Below are 26,276 nucleotides of genomic sequence, written 5' to 3'. Positions count from 1 at the left end.
TTGATAATCAATTAACTTTCCTGCCACCTGGCCAGAGGTGTTCACTGTGTGCTCAGAGGCATTCACTGAATTTAATGAATCTCTGGGAGAGGTGTGATAAGCAGAAAGACTTTGATATATTTGGCAGGAACAACCAGTACAGGTTTTCCAGAATGCTGTTCAATTTGCCATTCATCAAGTTTGCATCTAAAGCAAAACAGAAATCAAATATATTAAACATCTAAAACAGGGCTACTAAATTGCCACCTAGTGGTCTTGTAATGAAGTTAATATCTCCAGCCTGCTGATCTGGCTGAAAAAATATCAGTGTGAGTTTTGTATTTTTGTCAGGGTCCCAGGATGGGTGTTCACTGATTCCTTGAACATAGCATGACTGGAGCAGAGGGGTGTCAGGGCACAACTTCCAAGCCAATACAAGATAGAACAATTTGGACTGCTGGGTACCAGGGGCAGCTTGAACAGGATGGAAGATACCAAAATGGAATTTCGGAGCCAGTCAGCCAGCCTGTGCATAGGCTAAAAAATGCTGCCAGGTAGGAGCACATGTCTATTATCTATGCTACTTGTTAACTTTTCCTTTCTAACAAAACAAACAAACAAAAATAAGTAATTTGAAATAAAAGGTTTTCTGACTATTAGTAAATTAGTTAGGAATTTTGTTATTCGGAGGCTCAATGAGATCCAGAGAGATGGTTGTGGCCTTTCAGTACCTCCAGGGACTATGCAAGAAAACTGGACAGGCACTTCTTACAAGGACAATAGAGTGACAGGAGAAGGGACAACAGCTTTAAACAGGAAGAAATTCTCTACTGTGAGGGTGGTAAGGCACTGGAACAAGTTGCCCAGAGAACCTGCTGATGTCCCATCTCTGAAAGTGTCCAGGACTGGATAGGGTTGGGAGCAACCTGGTCTATTGGAAGGTGGCGAGGGAGTTGGAAGTATATATTTAAGGTCCCTTCTAACCCAAACCATTCTATGATTCTGTGATGATTCCAGAGGAGGAAGCATTTTGCTCTGCTGGGGTGTTCTTCCACCTTCTAGTCTTACTCTGCCTGAGCCATATGTTCATCAGCATGTGCTGTTTACACAGAGCCAAGCAGATGAGAAACAATAAATAAGCACAAGTAGAACAGTAAGTTTTGCAGTTCTGCTTTTATGATTGGTCTGCCCAGAAGCAGCTAAGAGAGACTAAAAATAATTTGCAACATGATGAACTGCATTAGCAAATTCTTTGGGGATTAATGCATCCTCAATCATTTTACCAATAATCAGCTGGGGGAGCGCTGGACTGCACATTGACAAAGCTGATGCACACAGGAGGTGGAGGAGGCAGAGGTCTCTTGTTAGGATGTGCCCTGGAGCGGGGGCTGCTGGCTACATCTCTGGGAGGACACATCAGTTGTTTCACAGTTAAGTCAGAGATAAGTCAGTCCATGGCAGCAGAATCCAAGTGATTCATCTTCCTCCTCCATTCTGTCACCTGCTGGGACCTAGTGCAGTTAGTAGCTGAAGGAGAAACATCAGCCCTGAAAGAGACTGAGAACACTTATTGCAGCTTTATTGAGCTCCTGAGTAGAAAAGGTGTCACATGGGTATAGCATTGGTCTGAGGATGCTGCATAAATGGAAAGTTTAACCCTGGCCAAAACACATCCCCCTGCAGATCAATACCTTGATTCAGGTATTGGCAATTCTTGTGCCTTCTCTCCTCTTGGGATGAACTGAGAGCCCTGCAAGCAACGGTCATTGCTTCCCACAGAATATGAGATGAGATAGGTCAGGAAAGCTAGATAAAGAAGAGAAAACAAACATGGCTGGGGCAAAGGGTAAGACTTGGGAAGCAATAAAAATAATCAATTCTTGACAAGAATATTGTCTTCCTACACTTTAGATTTTGTGATTAAAGTACAACTCACCATACAGAGCACCATATATAGCTCTATTTTTCCTTTCATATCACTTTTGGCCTGCCTGTTAATCTGTTTTAAGCCAAATCTGATTTTTATTTGTGAGCATTTTCCCCATTTCTTTTTCCTTTATTTATTTATTTTTTTTTTTTTGCATTTACCTGTAATTCTCTTGGTTCACATCATACTTTGTTCTTGTCCAGGGAAACCTGCACTTTGTTTCTCTTTGTTCCACAGATTTGATTTGCACACTGTTTAGTTTTAAACAAGTATCTATTGTACTAGTGTCTGACCTCACTCCATTAATTTAATCATATTTTAGTCAGTGAAGCTCTCTGTAGCTATCTAAACTGATTTCCTTTTTTTAGTTTTTTTAAGGCCTCAGCTTCCCTTCCTCTAGTTATTATAGAAGCACAGTAACGGAGGAAGCTGTAAACTTACTCCGCACACTGACATGCCACTAATCCAAACTACCTAGTATAATAAAAAGGCACTCAATTAAAAACTGGTTTGCTCCTTAATGTACTCTAGGTGATTTGATCTTTAAGGAGTATACAATATAAGGTGAAAGGTAATCAATACAGTACTGTCTGAGAAACTGCAGATTTAGCTGCATACCTGTTGTCAATAAAATTATCCAGGGACAGAATGCCCTATAAATTCAATCAGCTTTTTCAAAAAATGCTCTGCTCCAAACCCGAGAAGCTGGTAAGCCACAAAATAGAATCCACATGACAATTACTCATTTGAACTTTAATGTGTGCCATGGGTTTCTGTTTCCCCTAACCTTTTCTGAGTTAGTCTCTTCAGGGCTTATTAGGATCGCCTTTGACTAAGGGATTTACCATACCATCAATCTGTCACTGTTCTACTATCCCAGTAGCTTCCTGAGTTTTCATATTCTGCTCAAATTGCCATGCCAAATGTTATCCACATAACTCTGATAGACATGCCTTTGATTTCTGGGGCTTCGTGCCTGCTGTAGGTAATACTGAGCACCTTCAAATACATCTCTTTAAAAAAATGTTTTGCACTTTCCAGGTAGGAAGTTCTAGATCCTCCTGTTGTCATCCCCACAAAAAGACAGAGTTAATGACTTGGGAATGTGCTAGATGGATCATTCAGCACATTTTTTACTTGATGTTTATACATTTAGAAAATCACTGAAGGCTTTCAGGAGGAAGAAAGCATCATCCAGTGTTACTGTGCCAGCATTGAATAACTATTCAGGTGCCATGTGTAGAGAACATGCAGTGAGAATTTATTTGTGTTGGCTCTGGAATTGTACACTATCTTGTCTTCACCTTAAGAGATATGCAGTTTTTACTCAGCTCAGAGCAGTCAGACTGAGCTTGTGCCTCCCTTGAAATACCCAAAGATGTGCTGTAAGGCGCAAGCTATCTACATTTACAGCTCTAGCAGAAAGATACCTTAAGGCTTTTGAAAACTGAAGTACAATCAGGCACTTAAAAGGGGACTGTAGTTTTCCCAGCACAGGTTAAATGACAAAATAGGGCTTTCACAGGAATTTTTTTGAGATCTTAAAAGACATGAGCAGGATTCTCACAGTAACAGAACAGTCATGATCTGAAATAAGATTGTTCTCTGAATAGATGGAATGGTGTTCAGTCAAAGGGATGTAAAAGTTGAAGTAAACTGAATGTTGTGGGGTTTTTAAACAATATTAAATCAAAATTGAAACAAGCTTGACCTTTTACAAAGAAAAGTTGCTTTTATTTTATTTATTGTTTATTTTCACTTTGCGTGTGTGTGTCTGTCACCTCCAGGAATAAAAACACTGCAGTCAATTCCCTTCTGCCTTTCTTTATATGGAGCTGGTATTTATAATGAGCCTCCAGTCAGCTCTGTCATGTTAAAATGAACTTTCTGAATTATTGTTGTTCGCCTGATTTCACAATCAGCCCTTTGCAACCCACAACACTGTCACTAGCAATCTAACCAAAGGCAAAAATTTCTTTAATGTCTAGATCAGTTTATGTTGAATAATCTCAACACCTTTCAGCAGCAGTAGTATTTAAATACAGCTGGATTGGAACAAAACAGAATGCCTGAATTTTTAAAAAGCCTCATACATTCATGCTTCTTTTCTTCCTGCTGGAATCATGTAAGTTATAAATGCTGGGGGCTCTTTTCATCCTCTTTCTATATCTTGCTTATACTTGGTGTTTTGCATTCAGTGTAAAGGTTAAAAACTTTGAAGGCTGATGGTCTTTGCCATAGGAAAGTGACTTCTCCATTAGAAAGCCAGTAGATTTATAAAGCTGTATAAAAATTCCTTACTTAACAACAGGGTCAAGAAAAAGTATCTATTTTTCTATCATGGATGTCTCAGTTATAATTTTGACAGAGCAAAAAAACTACTGTCTTTTGGAACACAGAAGAAATAAAACAGCCAGAGAAAGTACTTTCACTTGCAGCTTGAAGTTCATTTCCAGTTACCACTTAATGTATTTTCCTTTACTTTTTCCATTACTATTTTTACTTACAGTTTTTCAAAGAAAGACAGTATCAAGTAGATAGGATTGGGGGGGGAGGGGGCAGAGGGGGGAAGGGTAGGGGAAGAGATTGCCTATATCCATTCTCTATTCATCATCTTTTCAATCATCTTTTCATCTCCTAAAAAAATTGAAATCTTCACAAGAACACAAGCTAGATTACTCTTCTTCCCATGTGTTTACCTGTTGGGGTAGAGAAGTATTTACACCATCTGATTCCAATAACTGTGCTAATAAAAGACTGATATGGATTCACAACAGGTGATATTAAGAAACTGTATCAGTGTATAAAGCATTAATAAGGTTTAGAAAATTATTTAAAAAATTTCTTATATCTGGCAGCAACAGAACTGTTCAACTTCTATGCTCCAGGTTGAGATGAACTTTGAAAAAATGCTAAAGACAGGCCCCTGTGCATATTACCAAGATAAATTATTTCTTTGATGTATAATTCTCCAGGTGCAATAAAGATACACAAGACTAAATTCTGAGTAAGATACGTGTTTTATTTCTAGTCCTGTGGTGGAGCAATTCAGAGTACAATCTGACTTTAACTCTGCTTCAGCACTGGCAGGATTCTCACCTATTCCAAGGGCAGTGGCACTTGCTCACAGCAGGGGTGCAGGAACTTTGTAGCTCTTTGAGGCAGCTCTCAATAAATCCTCACTACTAACCTCAGCCACTTGCCAAAAGTTACCACAACTGCAGATCGCTAGGAAGGCTCTGTCACTGAGCTAAAAATCAGAGCGGAAGAGACGCTGCACACTCAACTGTTAATTCCCATTTATCCAGTACTTTAACTTGCCATAAAGCCTGTGCGCCACCAGAGGGCGTTCCATGCCTCAATAAACTGCAGATTGGTAAACAGTTCAAAAGCAAGGGGAAATAATTCCTCTAGTCTTTTTAGGATATTGGGCATTCCATATTACTAATCAAAAGCGTACTACAAAATTAATTGTCCCAAGTGCAGCATCTATCATGTACTTCTCAACTGCTCTTTCATTCCAGTAGCTCCTTTACTGGGAAAAATAGTAAATTAATTCGTTCTCACTTGTAAACAAAGATGGAAACTAAAGCTATTATAACTGAAGACATATTTTCCCATCACAACAAATTAATATGAGGAAAAACTTTAGAGCATGTTGATTTGTTGTTTAATTTCTCCTAATGCTTAGCTAACACATTGCAGGCTTTTTTTAGTTAGTGAGCCATGTGTTTATGTAGATTTTGCCTTACTAGTGTCAAGTAATACAGAATTATATCAGCTGAGGAGCCAGCCCTTTGCATATTATTAGTTACAGAAGTATGGCACAGCTGGAAGTACATTTGTCCTTTAAAAATTTTATTAGAAAAATATGCTTTCATTTTACAGGTCTGCAATCCTGTATAAGGATTTTGATCATTTTTTCCATCTCAAAGAACTTAAAATGTAGACGGTCTCTAAATTGATACTTATAAATTCTAATTTTCTATACATCAAGCAAAATGAATGCTGTCACTAAAACTGAAAGAAAATGACTGAGGAAAAGACAAAGAAAACAGCATTCCTCATAGCTCTGTGCAGCTTTTCATTGCAATTGGCATAATGTTTGCATTTTTTTTCAAAGCCTGATAATTTTAGCAGCACTTGTCACGATCCCTTAGTTTCACACATGAAAACAACTTTATTGCCCATCTCAAGATACAAAACTAAGTTATCTCACAAACTCTTTTTTACCAAATAATGTCTTGCTACTCCGTAATATTATTGCTTTTCTGTTATTCAGGTAAAAATAGGGCCTTCAGGGAAAGCAATACAACAGGAGAATTCACATACTAATGTATCAATGAGTAATTATATGTTTTATGTATTACCAGATACTCTTATAGCTATTTCTTCAGTGTAGCACACTAGCAATTTTCAAAATGTTCTTTAAAAAATAAATGTGAATAAACAATCTTTTTTTTTTTATTTGATCTATGAGATAAAGTTTGAAATCATCTAAATTTCTGAAATGCAGTAAAATGAAATATTGAATAAACTATGTAAAATATTTTTTTTTTTCTTACAAAAATACTGAATTATAATTGAGGTCATTGATTAAACTCTGTTATGTAAAAAATAAATCTAAAATGTGAGTAAGTTATCAAATTATAAGAATGAAAAGTATTTTCTTCAGCACATATTTTTACACAAGGAGGTAAAGAATATAACAGGCAATGATCTTTACATTATACAAAGCATCCAGCTTTTTGGGTTTGTAGGTAAGTACCTAACTTCAGATGTCAGAATGTACACATAATGTAATAATTATTTGTGTGTTTACAAAGCAAGGGTGTGCAGTGACTTAAATCTATTCCTTGGATAGCAGAAGCCCATTGGGTCATTTTCAAAGTGATTTTTAGAATATCATTACAGGGTAGGATGCACTCACTTGCCTGTTCATCCAGTGTGAGTTTGCTTCCTTGAATACTGGCATAGCCAATTACCAGCTTATAATAATGTACTGTTTCAAAGTACAATGTTTACATGCAAGTCCAGTCCTAAAATTAAAATATTATTTCTTTCTGCTTCAGTGGATCAGAGGAAAAATGCCCTTCCAAGAGAAGGCTAAATGCTCAGAGGCATGTACACAAATGACTCACTGAGACTTCCTGTACATTTTCCTTCTGGTTGTTTCAGAAGTCAGCAAAACACCTTGTTGGTCACAGATGAGAGAAGTCCTTGTCCAGCTAAGCCTAAAATGATCTCAACTTTCAGCATCATCTAGGCTGGTCTATGAACAGCCTTCCTGTGCTAGGAAGCAAAGGCTAATTTGTCTGAAAAACAGATGTTCTGGTTGACAGAATATATATTAACTGAAAACTACGGGGCAATATTAATTCAAACTCTAATGTTATTAAGGACAGTATCTAACACAAATAAAAAGTGCTTTGAGTTTAAGTACACTGATTCCTACCCACAAAGCCCCTAAGTCACTAGAACTTGGCTCAAAGCCCATTTCTGGATACGGGCCCAGCAGTCCCTCGCTATGGTGCTATAAAAACTTACATAGGTGCTCTGAAATTTGAGCTATCAAAGTCAAGGAGACCGCTCTCAGGAATTTGAAAAAACCCTCTTCTGCTTCATGTTGGAAAGAATGGGTGTCAGAAAACTTTCGAAATAGTTTTGCTGACATTTTTTTTTTTAACAATGTCAGCTTTTTATCACAAACACAGGGTAACCCAGCTGGGGTGCAAAGGGTTAATCTGCCTGATGTGAGTCAGTTTTTAAGTAATAACTTCTGCAGAAATTATAAAGAAGGATTATGGATGCATCCATATCTTAACCAGTAGTTAATTAACTGCAAAATTAGGCTGTCTAGACTAGAAAGGCTAGAAAGGTTGGCTTTCAAAAAATGTTTCGAATCATTATGGGTTATTACCTGTTTACTTGATCTATGATTTCTGAATGTGTTTGGGCTGGCTTTGTTTGTCCTTCGTGTAACTTTTTTTTTCTTTTTGAAAACAACAGATAGAAAGGAGTTGCTAAGAGTCATCCCAGATTATAGCAAAGCCTGGAAAAAAAGAAATTTAGCCTCAAATCAGAAGGGGGAAAATATTGCCCTTATCACTGGTGCAAAGAATAAAAAGAGCAGCTAGAAGGAGTCCAGAAAAAGTGAGGATGGAAGTTGTATGGTCAAGGAAGAGATGCCTCTGCAACAACTTGTAAACAAGCACTTTAATCATGTTTGCCATTTCATTAGCATTTGAACAATTCAGATTGAAATATGAAAGATGGTTTTATCTCCCTTCTCTTTTATGCAGGCCCTGGACAGCTTTAAGCAAAACACTTCTCATCTGAATGATGAGGACAACAATAACATTTCTCTGTCTCAAAGGGCTGATTATGAAAATAAATTAGATGCTGAGATGTTAAAGCAATGAGTCCCAGTAAATTAAAAAGAATTTTCAGAACAAAATGACCACATTTACATTATTTTTTAGACACCTTGATTTCAAGTTTTTTTTTTTTTTTAAATCAGAAGCTGTTTTTATGCAAGCAAGGAATTTATGGATGGTTAACCCCAGAAACATGAAGAATGCTTATTGGTAAACAGCTAGTTGACAGCAGAATAGATAAAGAGGAGACTATTAAATTATTAAATGACCTACACTACTGCTTCTTGTATGCAGTTTTGCAGCTGGAGAAGTGACTGCTAGAATGCTTAGTTTGGTGTCTTCAAAATGTCTACAGTGAGGCTCTGGTTTGAAAAGTGATTATGTAAAAATAGCACTTCCTACTCAGCAGATCTGTTCTTGTATGCTTTAGTAGGGAGAGAGAAAAAAAACCAAACAAAACAAACCACTGCGTGTCTTCATTGCTGAGCCACCATATCTCTTGGGGGGGTGGGGGGATGGAAGAAACTGCATTATACTCTAGTTTATGCAACTTCATCAAAATCAGCAATTTAAAGCTATAATGTACCTAAGCAAAGCCCATCATTTCAAAACTGTGCCCTTTGAAATCAGACCTGCATAACCTCATTACCTTCAGCTGAATGGAAAATGAATGAAATGAAAGGAAATAAACCCTTCAGATTGAAAAATCATGATTGGATTTCCTCCAGCTTCCTATCATCACCCAAACTAATCAAGCTATTTTCTCCCCAGGTGGAAAATGAAAAGAAAGAGGTGATGATGATTCTTTTTTTAAATATTTGGCAGGTAATCTCAGAGTATGGAGCCCATATAAGTTTCAAGAGGTTACATGAGGACCACAGAAGGCTAATACTATGATAACAGCTGCTAGTACAGGGATGTAAGCAATGCAACAATCAGATTAATGCAGTTTGGCCAGCCTGTTTCCAGGGTTGTCAGCCTCCTAAGTGATGGAGTGGGCCTTGCCACTATCAGCTGCTTCCAAAGGATCAATATGTCAAAGCAAATGCTCCTCTTAAAGCTTTTCAAAAGAAGTCTTTTTTGTCAGTATTTTTTTTTTTTTCCTGAAGAAAAGCAGATGAAGAGGCTTGTGTAAAAAGGAAAAAAAAAAAAAAAAGTAAAATTCTGAACACAGGAAAATACATACTTAGTATCTGTCTAGAGATTTGAAAGGATACTTTGATCATTCTTTCCAATTACATACCTGTTAGAGGCGAGTATATTTACATATTTAATATTCAGCTAATCTCCAAAAACTTTGATCAAAAAGACATGCCATTTATCCTCAAACACTGTGCCAAAATTTCATCTCTAGATAGCCTAATGTGTGAAGTGATGAATTTGTTTTCAAGTCTTTTACAGAATGCCTTCCATTTTTCACTTCAGATTAAAACACCTACCCTTTTAACAAGTGTACTGCTTCTCCTGAACACTATCTTTAAATATAAAAGAAATGATAGCACAATGGTTCCCTCAGGGTTTTGCCTTTTGACATTTCTCTACTTAGAAAACATCTCGGAAAGAAAACTAATGGCATTATGCTTGCAGACACAATCCTTTTCTAAATGAACAGAAGTGTCTACATATTTCTTCTCATCTGTGACATGTTTTAGTGTGCATTATAGACATGGATCCTGAGTGACCTTCATTAAGTCCCTGGACAAGAAGCCTGACTAGCTCTAGAGCTGCAAGCTCTGAGCTCGTGCATTAATGGAAAATGGAAAGATTACCACATAAGTTTGCAGAAAACACCAACATCAATTCTGACAGAAACAATCCAGCAGCTGAGGTTCTGCAACGTACTCTGGACTCAGGTCTGTTATGTTAGAGGTAGATACAACAAATCCCAACAGAAAATGCCATTTTTTCTCTCATTAAATTGCATTCTTATAGAATGCATGCTTTCCAAGCAACGTCTAACCTTGTAATTCTTTTCTTGTCTATGCCAAGATATCTCTTAAACCTCTCAAAACATCTTTCCCAAAATAAGAATCCTCCTGAGAGTGCTTTATTCAAGAAAGAGAGAGATGCAAATGCAACATCACAATTTTTTTATCGATTAAGAATTCAGCATTTGCTTTGAACCTCAGTCTAGATCTTGGAGATGTTTCAAGCACAGTCTACATGTTTACTGAAGTACCAGGCATTCCTCTCCTTCCAGTGCCAAGGATTCTAACAGCAGAGTCTTAAGACCTCCGGCAAGATGTACAGTCTGGTAACAAAACTCTAATATATCTGGAGCCAGTGCCAGAACAGCACTACATGTTTACAGTCCTAAAATTGAACTACCGTGGCACAGTCTCTCATAAAAAAATAAGTTAAAAAAACAGATTTTATTTTCAAGTCTTACCTAAATTACTCTAGTATTTAATCAGAATATTCCCTAGTGTTGCCACTTTGGGAAGCCAGTGTAGGGATGAAGCTCAGTAGGGTGGCAGCTCTGACCCTTCCTTCCACCATGGGAAGGTGGGGTCTACTCTGGCAGTGTATGCCTCACTAGTGCCATTTGGGGCTTGAAGGAAGAACTGATTTTGAACAATTGTTTTTAGGGTTCAAGGTGAAACCAGACAGACTTATTTAAGCACAGACTTATTTAAGCACAGACTAGAGAACTCACTGACCTACAAATGAAAAACAGGCAGCAAGAACACGGGAGAAATTATCTTTCATAGAGTGTAGCAACCTTTTTATCCTCATCTATCACAGAAATATTTTGAAGGTCATAAAGCATTTTTTCTTACCAATGATTAGATCAGTAAACAAGAGCGCTTCCTACAAGGATATAAATAATAGTCTTTAAAATTTAAAAAGATAAAATTAAATAGCCTTTAGCAAGAACACCGTTTTTCTTTCCCCATCACTAGATTTGTTACTTTTTTTTTCCCTTTAGTCATAAGACTCATTTTCTTTGCAAATGTTTTTTCTACCTGGGACAAATTTGTAGAAACTGATTTACTGAGAGGAATTCTGACACTTTCCTGGCAACTTGCAGTGATGCCTGGTGAAAACAGCTAAATTTTGCTGTAGAAGAGTATTGCAAAAACTCATGCAAACAGCTTTTGAACTCATCCAAATGTGATCTCCCTAAAGAAAAATCTAAATAGAAATATCAGGATTGTAGTTTTTAACTCACTTCAGGAACCCTATTTGGAATACTGGCTATACAGCTTAATATTAAAGCTGATTTTTGTCTGAATTTTTTTTCCCCATAGAAGAAAAAAAAACAAAACAACCAACCAAACAAAACACTCTAAGACTTATTTTTCTTGTAAAGCTGCCTAGACTGGGTATCTATCATACAATTTTGCCAAGAGACTGTTTTGCTTCTAGAAATTTCACCTTGAAGTCTACAAAATCTGGTAAGATCTATCAAAGAATAAAAAACCATAAATGCTGGGTATCCCTGTTTTGCCCAACTCCACCACATAATCAGACAGGAACAAGTAAAAGTGTGCCCAAAGAAAAGCCAAGAGCTCCATCCCTGCATGCCACAAATCAGAGATCACTCTCCTTTGCCTTGAGAAAAATGTAAGGCTTGTAGTGCAAAAGCTACCAGAGGGCACTACCAGTATTTCAGGTTCCCCTACAACAGCAGGAAACTTGTTCTACTTAAGGGAACCCAGAAGTACCTCAGCCTAGGTACTTCTCCTATATAATGACATTTTAGATTTTGTTTTGGTAAGCACTCCAGACATAAAAAAAACCCCAAAAAACCACAAGAAATTTGCATCCAAGCAAGCAGCATGACAGGGACTTTAAATTGTGTACACTTGACAAAACTCATCATCAGTGCAATGCTTTTTATATCCCCTGTCTTGGTAGTTAATTTCCTAAATAAACTTTCCAAGCCTCTAATTTAAATTCTTCATGGGTATAACCTGTTAAAGGTGCTTTAGATGACAACTTAATAAAGGCTGATCTCGTGAAAACAGAACAGAACAAGATGACAAGAAATTAGAGTGCTATTCTTGGTTTTCCTTATTTTTTTCTAGTTCTGAAAAAATTGTTTAACCTTGCTGTACTTCACTGTACTCAAAGGCTAATGATACATGCCTATTCTACAGAGAACTGGGAAAATAATTATCTTTACATTTCAAAGCTATGGGAATGAAAAGTATCATTACTTCACTGTTATTTAATTGTATTAAAAATTATCCTTCAATTTCCATTAAAGTCTTCGGTATTTAATACAACAAGAGAAAGAAGAAGTAATGAATACCATAGTCCTTTATTTTCTCTATGGGTAAAGGTATTTACATGAATTGATTGGCAAAGCCAAGTCTTTTTAGAGGAAACAGAGCCTATCTTCTGTCTAAAGGACATCAAACTTGTATCACCAGTTTAGGTTCTTCAGTCATTTTTTAGTGTTTCAGGTCTGGGAATTTTTTGGTTCTGTAAACATTACGGTGCTACTCTAATAATTATATTGCAAAGAAAAATTATCTAAAAATTATCTTAAGAAATCAAGCTCCCTGGTGTTAATGTCCCAGATGGGATTAAACACTAATCTCCATGTGGAATTTTAATAAAATTTCCTCAATACTGTGGTGACTTAAATAAGGTATTTCAGAGAATTTCCAGTCAAATAGAAATCAGGTCTAAGGGCTCTCTGAAAATTAGTAACAATTATTAGTGCTATGTAACTTCCTCCTTCCTTTGTACTAACCAATGACTGTGCTTCAGAAAACTTTTGCAAAATCAGAAGAGTTGTCAGCAGAAAGGTGACTACAGAAAAGTCACTTCTGACAATGACATCAGAAGCTAAATGATCTATTAAAAGGGAATATTCTGATAGTTGAGCTGTGTAGGTGAGATGCAGTAATAAACCCATGTAAAGACATCCCCAGTTCCCAAAAAATTTACACTGTTTTAGGCAGAGGAAATAGTGAAGATATTCTGGATGTTATTGTACTCTGCAATAACACCATCTTTGGGCATTACCAACGCCTGTGACTACCGGAAAAAAACAAGTGTGCTACAATAACCCTAAGAATATTTATAGTTGTTTAAATAGTAACCATCAAGAAAGAAATTTATCAGTTATTTTTTAATTGATATTTAAAGCTTTTATGGTTTTGGATAAAATGTAGGTATTGAATAAGTCGGCTTGAAATTCTGGAAACTGATTATAGTAGGTCACATCTCAGCATGCTGAAAGGTTTACAACATGACTTACTAAGAAGACAACATTATTCAAATGCTGGGCCTCTACCTTTATGAGTTTCCAAGTCTTTTTTTTTTTTCCTATGGAATGAGAGCATGTTTAATCCTCTAACCATAAAAATCTTCAGACATTACAGTCACCTGCAGCTCCGAGTCAAAAAACAAGTATTTATTGCAGTCTGGACTCTCAGTATCCAATGGTGTTTTGATCCCTAGTTCTGATTGCAATGAATGGTGCCACTCTTCTGCAACAGCTAAATCAGTTTTAAACAGCCCCACAAACCCTTATATATAAACCATATACTTAATTTGTCTTTCTTGTGGAAAACTACTTAATATGTGACAAAATAAATTCTTATGTTCAAAGGAGGTCACTGAATGAATTAAATGAGGGATCTGTAAGACATCCCTTTCATTTAAACACCAAAATAAAGATGAGTTACTGTTATTATGTGAAATGACCCTTCTTGACTGCAGGTGGAAAGTCAGAATAAAGAAAGTTATTATTAGTCAGTGATATTATTATTATTAGAAAGTTATTAATGTCACTGATAGTGTATATGATACCAAATGAAAGGTAACGAAAAAAGCCTCAGGGTCACTTGGCTAAATAAATTTTTAACAGACACATACCCACATTACATGAGAAACTGAAGCTACTCTGACAGTCAAGGTCTAAAGGACCCAAAAAAGTAGAAGATTTCATAGAAATTTTTAAGTATCTGTAATAAAGTAGGATTAAACAGTCAAAAGATGCTTCTGTGGCATAACAGGGAAGAAAAGATCCTAAACTAGAATCCAAGGAAATGTGACATTTGTAAAATTATTCAGAACAACTCTTCGGTATCTAGAAGACATTTTCCATTGTGGCTTTCTAAAATCTGTTTCTGTGAATTATTCCAGAAAGTAAGATGCTTCTACTCTTTCCTCTTTACAGCTGAGGTTCAGGGAATTATTGTTATTTCTTTTTCTCTTATGTTCTAAAACTTCATCTAAAGATTCTGGCAAGTTTTGGAAGGCAGAATACTATAATAAAAGATATGAAGAGATATGCAGTAGCCTGCATCTAATTTTTTAATGTTAAAGATGTGTATGAACAACATGGAGCAAGATAAACTAGCCTGGTTCTCTGGGGTGTTTTTGGTTTGCCATTGCATGTATTGTATATCTATTTCTTAATGTATCTATGGAATTTTACCCTTAATACAGATGTATTTGAAGAATCCCCATGAATCCAGCTGGATACCAAATAATTTCATTTAACATACAAGTTTGACCTGTGTGGTTACTTAACATGCTGGGTAGTGCCTAAAGATTTCTATTGCTCTAGAGACTTTGGATAATAATTTGGATATAATTCTATTCATAGGCCTTAATTAGTAACTTTGTGCACATTATGAGTTCAGTTCTCTATTATATGCCAAAAATACAAGAAGCTTTATTCAGGTAAAACAAAAAAGCAAGAAAAAGCACCATTTATTTTCATCAAACAGTTGAGATTGGAATGAACCATGTTACTTAGGCTTGTGTCAAGACAGCTTTTGAAATGTCCATAGGACAACCTCTCTGGCCAGCCTGTTCCTTTCTACACTTTTTCACAGAAAATAAAGTTCTTAAGCTTCATTTTCTATTCTACAGCACCAATCTTCTTTTCAGAGAACAGAAGTATCAAATCAGCAGAGTTCTCAATTACAACTACTTAGAAGCCAACGTGAGACTTAAGTGTAAACGTTCATTGACCTAAGTTGATGCTGGCACATTCTAAATACGCATGTTTAATTGCCACTGCTAGATTTACCTGTGATCTAGAGTATGCTTTGAGTTCTACTTTTTCAATAGGAAATGGTTATGTGAAGTACTGAAGCACCCAAAAATTATCTAGATACAGACTTTAAAAACAGGAAGTCCAATTAGAGATAATTAGTGAGCATTCACTAGCAATAACACGTTGCTACCTATGCACTGTAAGACATTTTCATGAGTGCAAATTCCAATTAATTATATGCTAGAAAATGCAAAAAAGCACATCAGTTAAATACAGTTCATACCTTGGGGGAGGAAAATGAGGTTTGTATTATCACTGTCTTTTTATCTCTTACAGTAGCAGGCTATCAAATAATACAGAGGCAAACTTAGCATGTAAAACAAAGGACTTGTGTTCTTTAATGTACTGAGATTTTAATTGTTTCAGGACCAGATTCTACCACTATTATAATATATAGCATACTGTTAGCAGAAAACATTTTTACTTTTCTCACTTAGAGTCCCCTGAACATTTTCTTGCCACTGAAAGTCTCAACACACACTCAAAGAAGAAAGGCTATGTGAGGCATACCCTCACACTTGTGTGCTGCTCCCTTGATTTCAAGCTGTTATTTTACCTGAGAAGTCACAGACTTTAGCAGAGTAATTTTCACACTCTCTCATGCCTGTGTTTTTTCAATGTTTTTTTCATTTTCTTTTAATGTAATTGCATGAAAAAATTAGAGCTTGGGTAATACAGTTAAAGGCGTATGACCCCTACGAAGATTTATAGTTTTTTACTGCCAAATAGCTGATTGTTTAGGTTTTTTATTTCTTTAGGTTAGTAGAAAATTGAGAATTGCCAAGAATTAAAATCAAACAAACATAGAACAATATAATGGTTTGGGTTGGAAGGGAACTTAATTGGACTTAGTCCAACTTCCCTGCTATGGGCAGACACACTTCCCACTAAGACCAGGTTACTCAGAGCCCCATTCATGATGGTTCTGAGCAGTTCAGGGCATCCACAGCTTCTCTGGGCAACTTCTTCCTGTATCTCACCCTGATATAAACTTTCACATGATTTAAAGGGTGGAGATTTAGGCACTCATGCAGATCTTTTGGAGTACAGAATGTTCAGTCCTGTAGTTGCATGCAAGAATGAGCTGGCTTTAACACCATCTTCCACTACTACCAGTATGCACTAAGGGGAAAATAGTGTCTTTCAGCATTTGCTCAAGGCTTAACACAAGCTTACTCATCCTTGTCTTGCACATGAAGATAGATGCATTAGGCCAATTAAAAAAAATGAGAGAGATCATAAACCTATTTCTTATCACAACAGTAAGACAATTTTTACAAGAGACCAAAAAGGCTGCTGAAACTATCAGAAGCTTTTTAACTTGGCATACCTTAAACATGACAAATCAGTACAATCTTCATCTGGTTATTATACCCTTTAATTAGGTATAAAGTCACTGCAAAGTTTGGCCTGCCGAGTTATGTCTTTTGAGAGCTCCATCTGGGCTTGATCAGTTAAAAAGCTCAATGTTTAGTCATGGTCTAGTGCACCAAGAGACTGTAATGGTCCGGATGGGAGTCCACTCACAAGCCCTGCTTGAGAAGATTCATTTAGCCTCACGCTGCTCTATCCTATAGGTGTTACCTCCCTGGTGTTACCTGTGTTACCACACTGGTGCTCTGGCTTGTTGCCTTGCTTTTGTTCTATGATCTCGCCATAAACTGTTGCTATTACCACTCTCCTTTGCTTATCCAGCTCAAGTGTGACCAGATTGTGCCTTGGCAGTGAGAGCACTACTCATCCTGCTGCTCTCAGCTCTTTGTTCCCCTTTAGCTTTGGAGTCCTTTTCTTGCTGCTGACTGGTACTCAGTGGCCACTGTTCCTGTCAAAATGAATCTCTCTTGAAAGTGAGGCCCCTGAAAGTATTCAGCATATCATGCAAACAGCTGTGCATGGAACAGCTCAAATCTACCACTCACTATGAGCATACTCAGTTACGAGATTTGCCTTCAGTATCTTGCATTCTTCTCCCACTTTAGCCACTCCTTTCCAAAATACACTAGTAACTCTTTCCTCCAACGTGCAAATGCACTTGCAGGATGCTCTGCCTGGAAGGGGCTACAACAACTTGAACAATGCCCTATTTGCAAAGCTACCAGTGGTAAATAAAGAAGGGGGCATCACACTGCTATTGGTGTTGAATAAAGCTGAAACCAGTCTGAATCATCAATCCCAAAATTAAGCATTCTGACAGTGAGATGAAGATGTGGTACGACTTTAAAGTACCCAGATAAAGGAATAAACAAGTGATACTACCAACAAGTTATCTAAAGCTACTGAACTGACACAGCCGACCTGGAGACTGACAGACACCCAGACACTCTATACTATAAAAGCCCAGTCCTGAATTTCAGCAGGGAAGTCTTCTAACACATGCCTTCTTGAAGTATACATGTGGAGGTTCCTCCCATGAGTGGAGATGTCCTTCAAGTTTACTTCTCCAGGCTTAGCAAAACAGATTTGCCCACAGTCATTGGTGTGGGTGAGTAACATTAATCTCTATTTAATAATTGTTTCTGCTAGCTTTAATACACGTGCTTTAATATAATTGCTTCAACATTGTTTTATAATGCACTATATTATCATAGTTGTATAGCTTCTGCACTGTCTAGTAAATAATTGTGACTAAATCTTTTTGTGTAATTGTTATAATAAACCATACATATTTATATAAATACATCTGGTCTGTCATCCTTAATCTTGCAGGACAAAGCTCAATTACACATATTATGTCCTTTAGACATAAATGGTTGACAAATCTGGGACTAAGATTGGATCCAGTCACACCCAGGCTCCTGTTTAAGGGATCTAGAGAGCAAAGGGGTTCTTTCTGCATCCTGTGACTCAACAGTAGGGCTTCTTTAATAAACTTTAGATGAAGGTCCCACTGCCCACAACAAAGAGTCTAGCTGTGATTCAATATATATGCCTTTGTATGAGAACAGCTGAAGGCAGAAAAGATCTTGTCATTAGTGCTAGGGGAAACAGCTGGAGCAATGGCCAGAGAGCCTCATGTAGCCAAAAAGAGAAATGCATACTGTTCCCCATAGCCATAGTCAATTAATTTATTTCAATGATGGTATCTTACCTAGCTAACATCTCAAAATACCTTGCCTTTCTCACAATTGGTCCAAGAGCCAGAGGATAAAATGGGAGAATATTCAGGCCATTTAATTCCTTTTACTGTAAAACTAAGCCTGTGGTTCTGCTTGGAACAGATCTGCTCTAGAGACACTTTGCAGCTCTCCTAACAATGAAGTTGCATCTGACTTACTAAATAATGTGCTCCTCAGACACAGTTATGAAGTTTCACTTTTAGTGCCATTGCCATCTGCACATATATCAAAGACTCAGGAATAGCCAATTGCATCATCAAAAAGGCAAAAACAAGCAAAAAAAAAAAAGTGCTAAACCTCTGCCAAATTTGGAGAAAAATATCAATTACTTTTTTTTTTTAAAGCATCAGGAGGAGGCTAAATGAAAAGACTATGCTCTGTTAGAACACTGTTTTTTCAGGAGCAACCTGTATGCTGCATCTTAAGCACAAATCCTTTGGCAAGCCTGTGGGGCATAATGTAATATTTGTCAATGTCTCAGAAAAATTATTTAAACTATAGGATATTATATAATTTGAACTTCATTAATATTAATATATTTTAATATTTATAAAATAAATTACTTTTTCCTTGTCTTTCTGGTAGTCTGTTGTATGTATGTCTCTTGTATGAAAGGATGCTTTCATACAATAAAAAAAGAAAAAGTTTGTCTTGAACAACTCAATCCTACTGATTAAGAGATTTAAATTCACTTAGAGGGAAAAAAATATATATAAACATAACCTTCTCACTTTGCCAAAATATTAAATGTGTTAGAAATGTAGAAATGGAACTAGAAGTATTTTTTGACACATTTACAAGATGCAGATAGCTTTCATCATCTTTCCTACTCAAAGATTTCATGTAAGAAAGAGTACTTGGAGACTATTAGGTATCTGGTAATCAGTTGATCTTAAAAGCCTCTGAAATTATGGAATGCAGACCAGCTGACTATCAGTAAAAGGACTAGTGTACACTGAATACACTAATACACCTCAGGGTATTATCAGCCCAAATACAGAAGAGAGGCTCCACAAGTAAAATTTTAATTCATACAAATTAAATTACATATTGTTACATATTTGATTAACAAAATAAGGCAAAAATAAAGTGAAAATATTTATTATTTTCAGAATAGTATTTCTGCTATTTATTTGCTATAAATACAGCAACTTCCTTTAAATATGACTCATCCAAGGGAAGCTCAGACTGTCTTTAAAGTATTAACCATGGTGGCATATAATTTTTTTTGGTTTGAAGGACTGCGTTCCTTCTAAAAAAAGGACATTATAAATTTAGAAAAACACCCTATTGATTTAAGAAAAGGATGACATAAAGAGTATGTTGTTGACTCACTGTCAGCTACATCTAGAGACAAATCAACATATTTCCATGGAGAATGTCTCGTGCTTGCAGTTTACAATCGATAAGGAGGACAGAAGTGATAATATATGACACTTTCTGCTTACATATTCATTTTGTATCCTAATATACCTCTGAGACAAGTTACAAATGGTTTAAAGCAGAAATACTGAAGGAAGACATTTCTTCCATCACAGATCACGGAAAAAGTAAAAAGTAATATACATGAAATCTACATAACTGACACTTGCTTAGTACCAAATTCTGAAAGATTTTTTAAGATTTGATTGTGTGACTAGATTTTGTAGTATGTCAGGCATTATCTAGATGTGCTCAGTTTGCTATATTTATGAGCAACATTTGGTTAAGCACTTGGCAGTGACTACTGGTCACTGGAACCCTTCTGTTGCTACAACCTCAAGCTTGTTCTTAACAGAGAAAAAAGGAAGGCGCACACAAGACATGGGAAGAGTAATCTGAAGAAGGCCAAACAGCTCATCATGAGAGACACATCCTTATGACCAATATCTATGGCCACAGACTCCATTTAATTTCTTTCTCCATTTCATTCACTCATTTGCATCTTTAAGTTAAAATACAGGTTTCATTGTTTTGGTATTTTTTTTCTAGTATGTGCTTTCAATGTCTTAAAATCTGAACTGAGCTCAGCTTACGTTCTGACAACTAAGATACTTCTAGCTTTTACTTTTTACTTCTAGCCATGCTTTGCCCACTGCCAGAAGCTCTCCCAAAAACTGCTCCAGCAAGGCTGAGAGTGCTAATACCACCCTAGCAAAGGATTTCATGGCAAGGAAAAAAAAGCCTCATGCACTCTCCTAACCAAATGTATGCAGGCATATTACTTTTGAAGATTATCACTGCTATTCCTGCCTACCCAGTGCATCAAAAGAAGATGCTTTTGCTACCATTGTATTACATTTCTTTTAACAAAGTTGATAAAAATTGTGACTACTTAAATCGGTTGTGAGAGGTGGGATGCACAGATAAAATTACAGGCATCCCAAATAAATACATGAATAACTCCATCCAGAGGAGTATGATTGTGATCCACAGCATTAAAAACATTGTTCAATTGCTTAATGCAATTCATATTTGCAAAAAGTGTATTTCAAAATTTACAGTAATGAAAATCTCTATCCCTAAAAACTCAAAATGCCTTAGCAAGTTACAGTAACAAACTGCCTCTCTGAAGGGGGCTAGAGAGCAGAAAGAATGTGCAAATCTCAAAGAAAAACTGGCAAGTCTTAAAGACCAGTGGGAATACTCAATGAAGGAATCTGGCACACGGACAAGGTCTGTAGTAAAGGTTGATTTACTCCTTTTAAAGGCACCCTTTTCAATCACCTAGCTCTGGAGCTTTGGGAATTGTTCTGATCTAAAGCTTGATTAGCATACAACCACTTTTATCTAAGACAGTAATGTTGAGTTTGTTTATCCAGACTGCAGACTAACAAAGTCAAAGATGCAGAGACACTATACACTGCATATGTAGATCTTACCAGTTTTACAGGTGAAATCTTTCAAGTCTCACCTGTGAAAGCAACACTTCGTACAGATGTGACTAAAAAGCTTTCAGAGCCAGGCCACACCTCAAAGAAGTGCAGCTGCTGGTTCCAGATGCCCACATCAACAGCCTGGATGATGATTTGCCAGGCTGGTGTCTGGCCACTCATGGGGACTGCAGGCTACACTCTGACCAGTCCATGACAGCTTAGCTAAGGATGTGTTCATCCTGTACATGCAACCTGAGGGACTCAGCTTGGGCTTGGCACTCTCCAGGGGGTAACCCAGTTCCATTCCTGGAAACGTGAACATTACTTACCACAAATCTTTGGAAATGGCAGGATGAGTGCTGGGATACAGATGAGAGCCACAAAAGGTACATTTGAACATCTGGGAGCAAAGAATGCAAAAACAGAACATTTTAAAAATATGAAAGGTAGGCCAAAAACCCAGAACAAATTAAACTGTTTCCAGAAGTTATTTCATTATTTTTTCCTTTATATTCCTTGTGTTGTTTTCAAGAACACAGTACTTTTACTCTAAGATAATACAGTAATGTAGGAAGACCAAGGCTACAAGACAGGGAAAGCCATTGCATCACTTCTCCATTTCAGGCTCTCTTCCTGAAACAAGCTATGCCAATGGAATGTGTGACACAGTGTGAAGTATGTGCTCACCGTATCCAACTGCCAGAAGTGTTATCTGTTGTAGAGAGACATCTGAAAACTGAAGCTGCTACTTCTGTAGCACATCTTTTTTGCTCTACACCTGTAAAACCAACCAGTCAAAGTCTGCCAGGAAAGAAAATTTATCAAAAATAAAGGAAAAGATAGAAGGTGATCAAAAGAAAAATTAAAAACACAGAGAAAGAGCTCAGTGGATGAAAGTTAATTGTCAGGAAGTTATCAGTATGAGAGAGTATATAAAATAGACATAGGAAATCAACTATAATTTTAAAATGCTTTGTAATTAAACATGAAACAAAAGTATAGAATGAAATTTGTCTGGGGAAAGAAAATCTAATAAGATTGTGGAAACTACAGAAAAAAAATAGTTATATGCAAAATGAATGAGAAAAAAGTAGAATCAGAAAATGGATTGCTTCAAAATGACAGTGAGTAATAAATATTTTCTGAAAAGCTGTGTCAACATACAAATGTATGTGCCACAGTGTCAAATAGCTAATTACAAATAGAGCTAAAGTGTAAGTCTCTAATATCCTTATCCTTGCATTGAATTTCCTCAGCTAAGCAATGAAGTAAAAATGATCTTTATTTGGTAGGAATAATCTAAGCCTTAAGGAATCCTACAAAACATTATACTGTCACAACTTTATATAAATTAGTTTGTATTGCAGAACATAAAAATATTTTAAACAGTATCAGCTTAAGCTTCACCAAAATATTACAAATTTAAGATTTATTATGAAAATGGCACATATGTCTAAAAATAAATGTTGAATAAAAATACTTTAATACTTGTTTTGTATGTTTTCTGTAGCATTTAAAAATATTTTAAAATGCTTATTCAACAACAGAACATAGAGTTGAAACTGATTCAAGTCAAAGTACCTTAAATGCAATGATATATAAATGGTTTTCCTTAATTAGAGCTATATAAAAAATATAAGTAGTGCAAATGAAACATTATTTGTTAGCCTTATGCCAACTGGATTGTATTCAGGGAATGTAATTTGTACCACTCTATCTAAGCTTTTTCCTAACAATTGCCACTGTTAGGAAGGCAAATATGTCTAAAGGACAACTTTTTCCTACATAAATAATAAATTAAATATGCCTAATAATATGACTACTCAGTATCTATCTTTATTTGAAACAGTTTTCATTATAAATTTCTGTGTATATCCAATTTTCTGTTCATTATAGCAACAATTAAGTCTAAATACTTAACCTTAATGACCCCTGGTAGCAAATTTCAAATGTATCAAAAAAATGGCAGTCTTAAGTACTTATCTGTTAGATAACTGAATGTTATAACCTTCAACAGAAGCACAGAATGAAGATTCACTGAAGTTTTCCACATAGTTCAGACTTTATCTAGATCATGAAAAAAATAACAAAGCAGCAGGACAAATTACCAAAAAAGTAAATTATGCTTATATCTGTAGATACAATAAAACAACTCCAAGCCTGCACAGAATAATGAAGTCTGTGGGGAATTTTAGCCTAGCCCATTGTTTTATGAGGCTGAAAGGATGCTCACTGTGATTCGGGTAAGAAGTTTCAGTATTTCAGTTTCATTCAGTTAAGAAGTGGCAAATGTGGGTTTTGAACTCAGAAAGCTTATGGAGTTTTGATGGGCCTGTCACATAATGCTTTAGCTTTTTTTGAGACTATTAACTTACATTCAAATGAAAACAAAAGTTGCCCAAATGATGCACATCTCAAATCTAAAATAATGTGACAATAAATATATTTCACATCAAGATGCAGAAGTTACATACTATATCAGAAAATACACACCTTACTTCTTTTTTAACAATGGATGGACAGATTTGGAGAACCATACATGCTTGAGTAGAATTTTCTGCTAGACCTGAATGCTGAAGCTTCTTTTCAGCTACAAAAGATGGCAGAATGGCCTTCCTAATTGTACATCCGTGTTCACAAATGGAAAAAAATAGTATCAGTTCAAGCATGGTAATTTACAGAGGAAAAAAACTATCTTTAAAATTCTCTTAAAACTCAATGAACAAAAACATGGCCATAACTTCTGTCCTGAGTATTGATTAAGCGTACCTTATCTACATGCTGCTCAGGCACAAGAATATCTAGGATTTGATGGATAAAGAAGGAATTAAAACCAGGAAACCCTCACACATGCAACAGGTAAGAATATATACAGTAATATACACCTATTACATCTGGCTAAAAATTCTTACTAGAAACAAAGCCAGTACCAACTCTTACAGTACTCAAAGCCAGCAAAAATTATCCATTCACTGATGTAAGGCATATTTCAATGTAAATATTGAATTTATGTGTTTATTCTCCCTTCTATTTCTCTCATTCAAGGAGCCATCAGTTACATCACTAATAGGATGGCAATTTGTAGCACTATTTGAATCACTCAGTACAACTGACAGAAGACTTAGAAATAAGTACCAACCTAACAGAAACTCTTCCCCTTATATTGCCAATTATCTCACTGCAGTTGTTGCTATCTACAACCATTTTCTGCTCCACGTATTAACTAATCCTGTCCCCCAACAGAGTAATACTCACTCCTGGCTTCCTACCAGCTACACTTTTATGTCCTTCAATTCTCAAGACTTTTAGTTAGAAATCCTGTTCCACCACTACTCAAACTTTGGCTAAAGCTCAGAACTTTATGCCTCTTAGGTGCATTTCACAAAACACTCAGTGCTTACAACACTCCAGATTAAATTGTCCTTGTAAATGACTACAAGTTATCTAAATTAGTTTTATTATAACATCCACTCTACATCTTCAGGTTTTCATATCCATTAGCCTGAAATCCTTAAATACAAAACCTTTTCTCTAATTGTTTGGTGAATATGAACTTAGTGTTCATGAAGTTTGAATGTCATCACTTTTCTGATACTGACCTCGGGCATTTCTCATTCCTTTCCACAAGGAAAACAGATTAGTCAAGTTGCTACAAGTCCTGACACCTGTGTAACTCTTAGTTACCACAAACACCAGCTGAGCCTACTTTTTCCACCGACTCTCCAAATCCCACATCATTCCTCCTTACTAGACCAAACCAGAGAAAATGCCTCAGAAATGTCACTTGAGACCAGCTCAGAATGACCCAACCACTCTTCATCACTCTGGGCTTCAAGTCTGCACCGGGGCCCAAGGCTTATTTATATCCACTTATTTATGTATATTTCCTTCCGCAGTACTTCTTCCTTTCCCAAGTTCATAGAACCATAGAATATCCTGAGTTGAAAAGGTTATAAAAGGATTACTAAAGTCAAACTCCCGGCCCTGCAAAGGACCACATCAAGAATCACACTATGCTGATTCGACAGTGCTGTCCAAACACTAATGTTAGACTTAGTACCCTAACCACTTCCCTAGGGAGCCTGTCCTCGTTCTCAACAACCCTCAGGGCGAAGAATCTTTTCCTAATATCCAACCAAAACCTCCATATCTTCATGCCGTTCCCGCAGGCCCTTCAATGGTCACCAGAAAGAAACGAAGTGCCACCCCTCCACTTTCGACTGCTGTGAGGTTCCCCCCAGTCTCTTCTCCAGGCTGAACAAGCCAAGCGACCTCAGCTATTCCTTATGCGACATCCCCTCTAGACCTTTTACCATCTTTATAGCCCCCCTTCAGACGTTTTCTGACATTCCTAAAGACTTCTCTGAGCTTTCCCCATGATCTTACTTCCTGTGGTTTTTCAAATTATCATTCGGAGCATCGACAACACAGCCCGAAGCCCCTTCTCTCAGGGTGTGGGGGGAACTTTCTGGCTCCCCTTGACAGAGGCCCTACGGGCAGAGCCGCCGCATCCCCTGAGAAAGGCGAGAACGGCCCAAAGCGCGGAAGCCCGGGGAAAGCGGAGCTATTTCGGGCAGGCCCAGGGGCACCTTGCGCATGTTTTTAAATCCGGGCCTCAGGCGCGGCTGCGTGACCCCTGCTTCCACCCGCGGTGCCGCCGCCGCCACTGCCGCTCCTCCCCCCGCGGCTCGGCCCTTCCGCACGAGAACACGGTGCGGAATAACCAGAATAGACGGTCCTGCTGTCCATCCTCGGCGGCCCACGGGAGAGCAGGGGGCCGGGGACACGGGACTGCCGGCGCTTTCCAGCCGGCGGGGCGCGGGAAGGAGAGTGCGAGTGAGGGGGGAATCAGCGCGCGGGGCCCCCGCGACCCCTGAGCGACTGGTGACGAGTGCCGCGAGCGCCGGCCGCCCATTGGCTGTCGGGCGGGGGGCGAGCGGCCAATCAGGGCCGGGCGCGGAGCGGCGCAGCGCTCGCCCTCGCCTCGCCCGGCGG

General features: G+C 37.3%; 1 long non-coding RNA gene across 20 annotated transcripts; it reads right to left on the bottom strand.

The window, feature by feature from the left end:
• On the bottom strand, positions 1 to 26,174 carry LOC117243945. 20 transcript variants are annotated; one of them, XR_004496094.1, is made up of 7 exons: positions 25,668 to 26,174; positions 24,051 to 24,082; positions 23,775 to 23,897; positions 21,969 to 23,348; positions 21,611 to 21,681; positions 1,671 to 1,785; positions 1 to 1,536 (listed from the first exon to the last, which is right to left on the bottom strand). It is a non-coding gene; the product is annotated as an uncharacterized LOC117243945 (long non-coding RNA). The 20 variants fall into 20 exon arrangements; XR_004496098.1 differs by having other exon boundaries at positions 25,871 to 26,174; XR_004496097.1 differs by adding an exon at positions 7,827 to 7,958 and having other exon boundaries at positions 23,775 to 26,174.
• Between the last annotated feature and the right edge of the window lie 102 nt (positions 26,175 to 26,276).

Source organism: Parus major, chromosome 2 (genome assembly GCF_001522545.3).
Source record: "Parus major isolate Abel chromosome 2, Parus_major1.1, whole genome shotgun sequence".
Classification (NCBI taxonomy): domain Eukaryota; kingdom Metazoa; phylum Chordata; class Aves; order Passeriformes; family Paridae; genus Parus; species Parus major.
The sequence above is the reverse complement of the archived record's forward strand: the minus strand, read 5'-3'. Positions and strand labels throughout refer to the sequence as shown.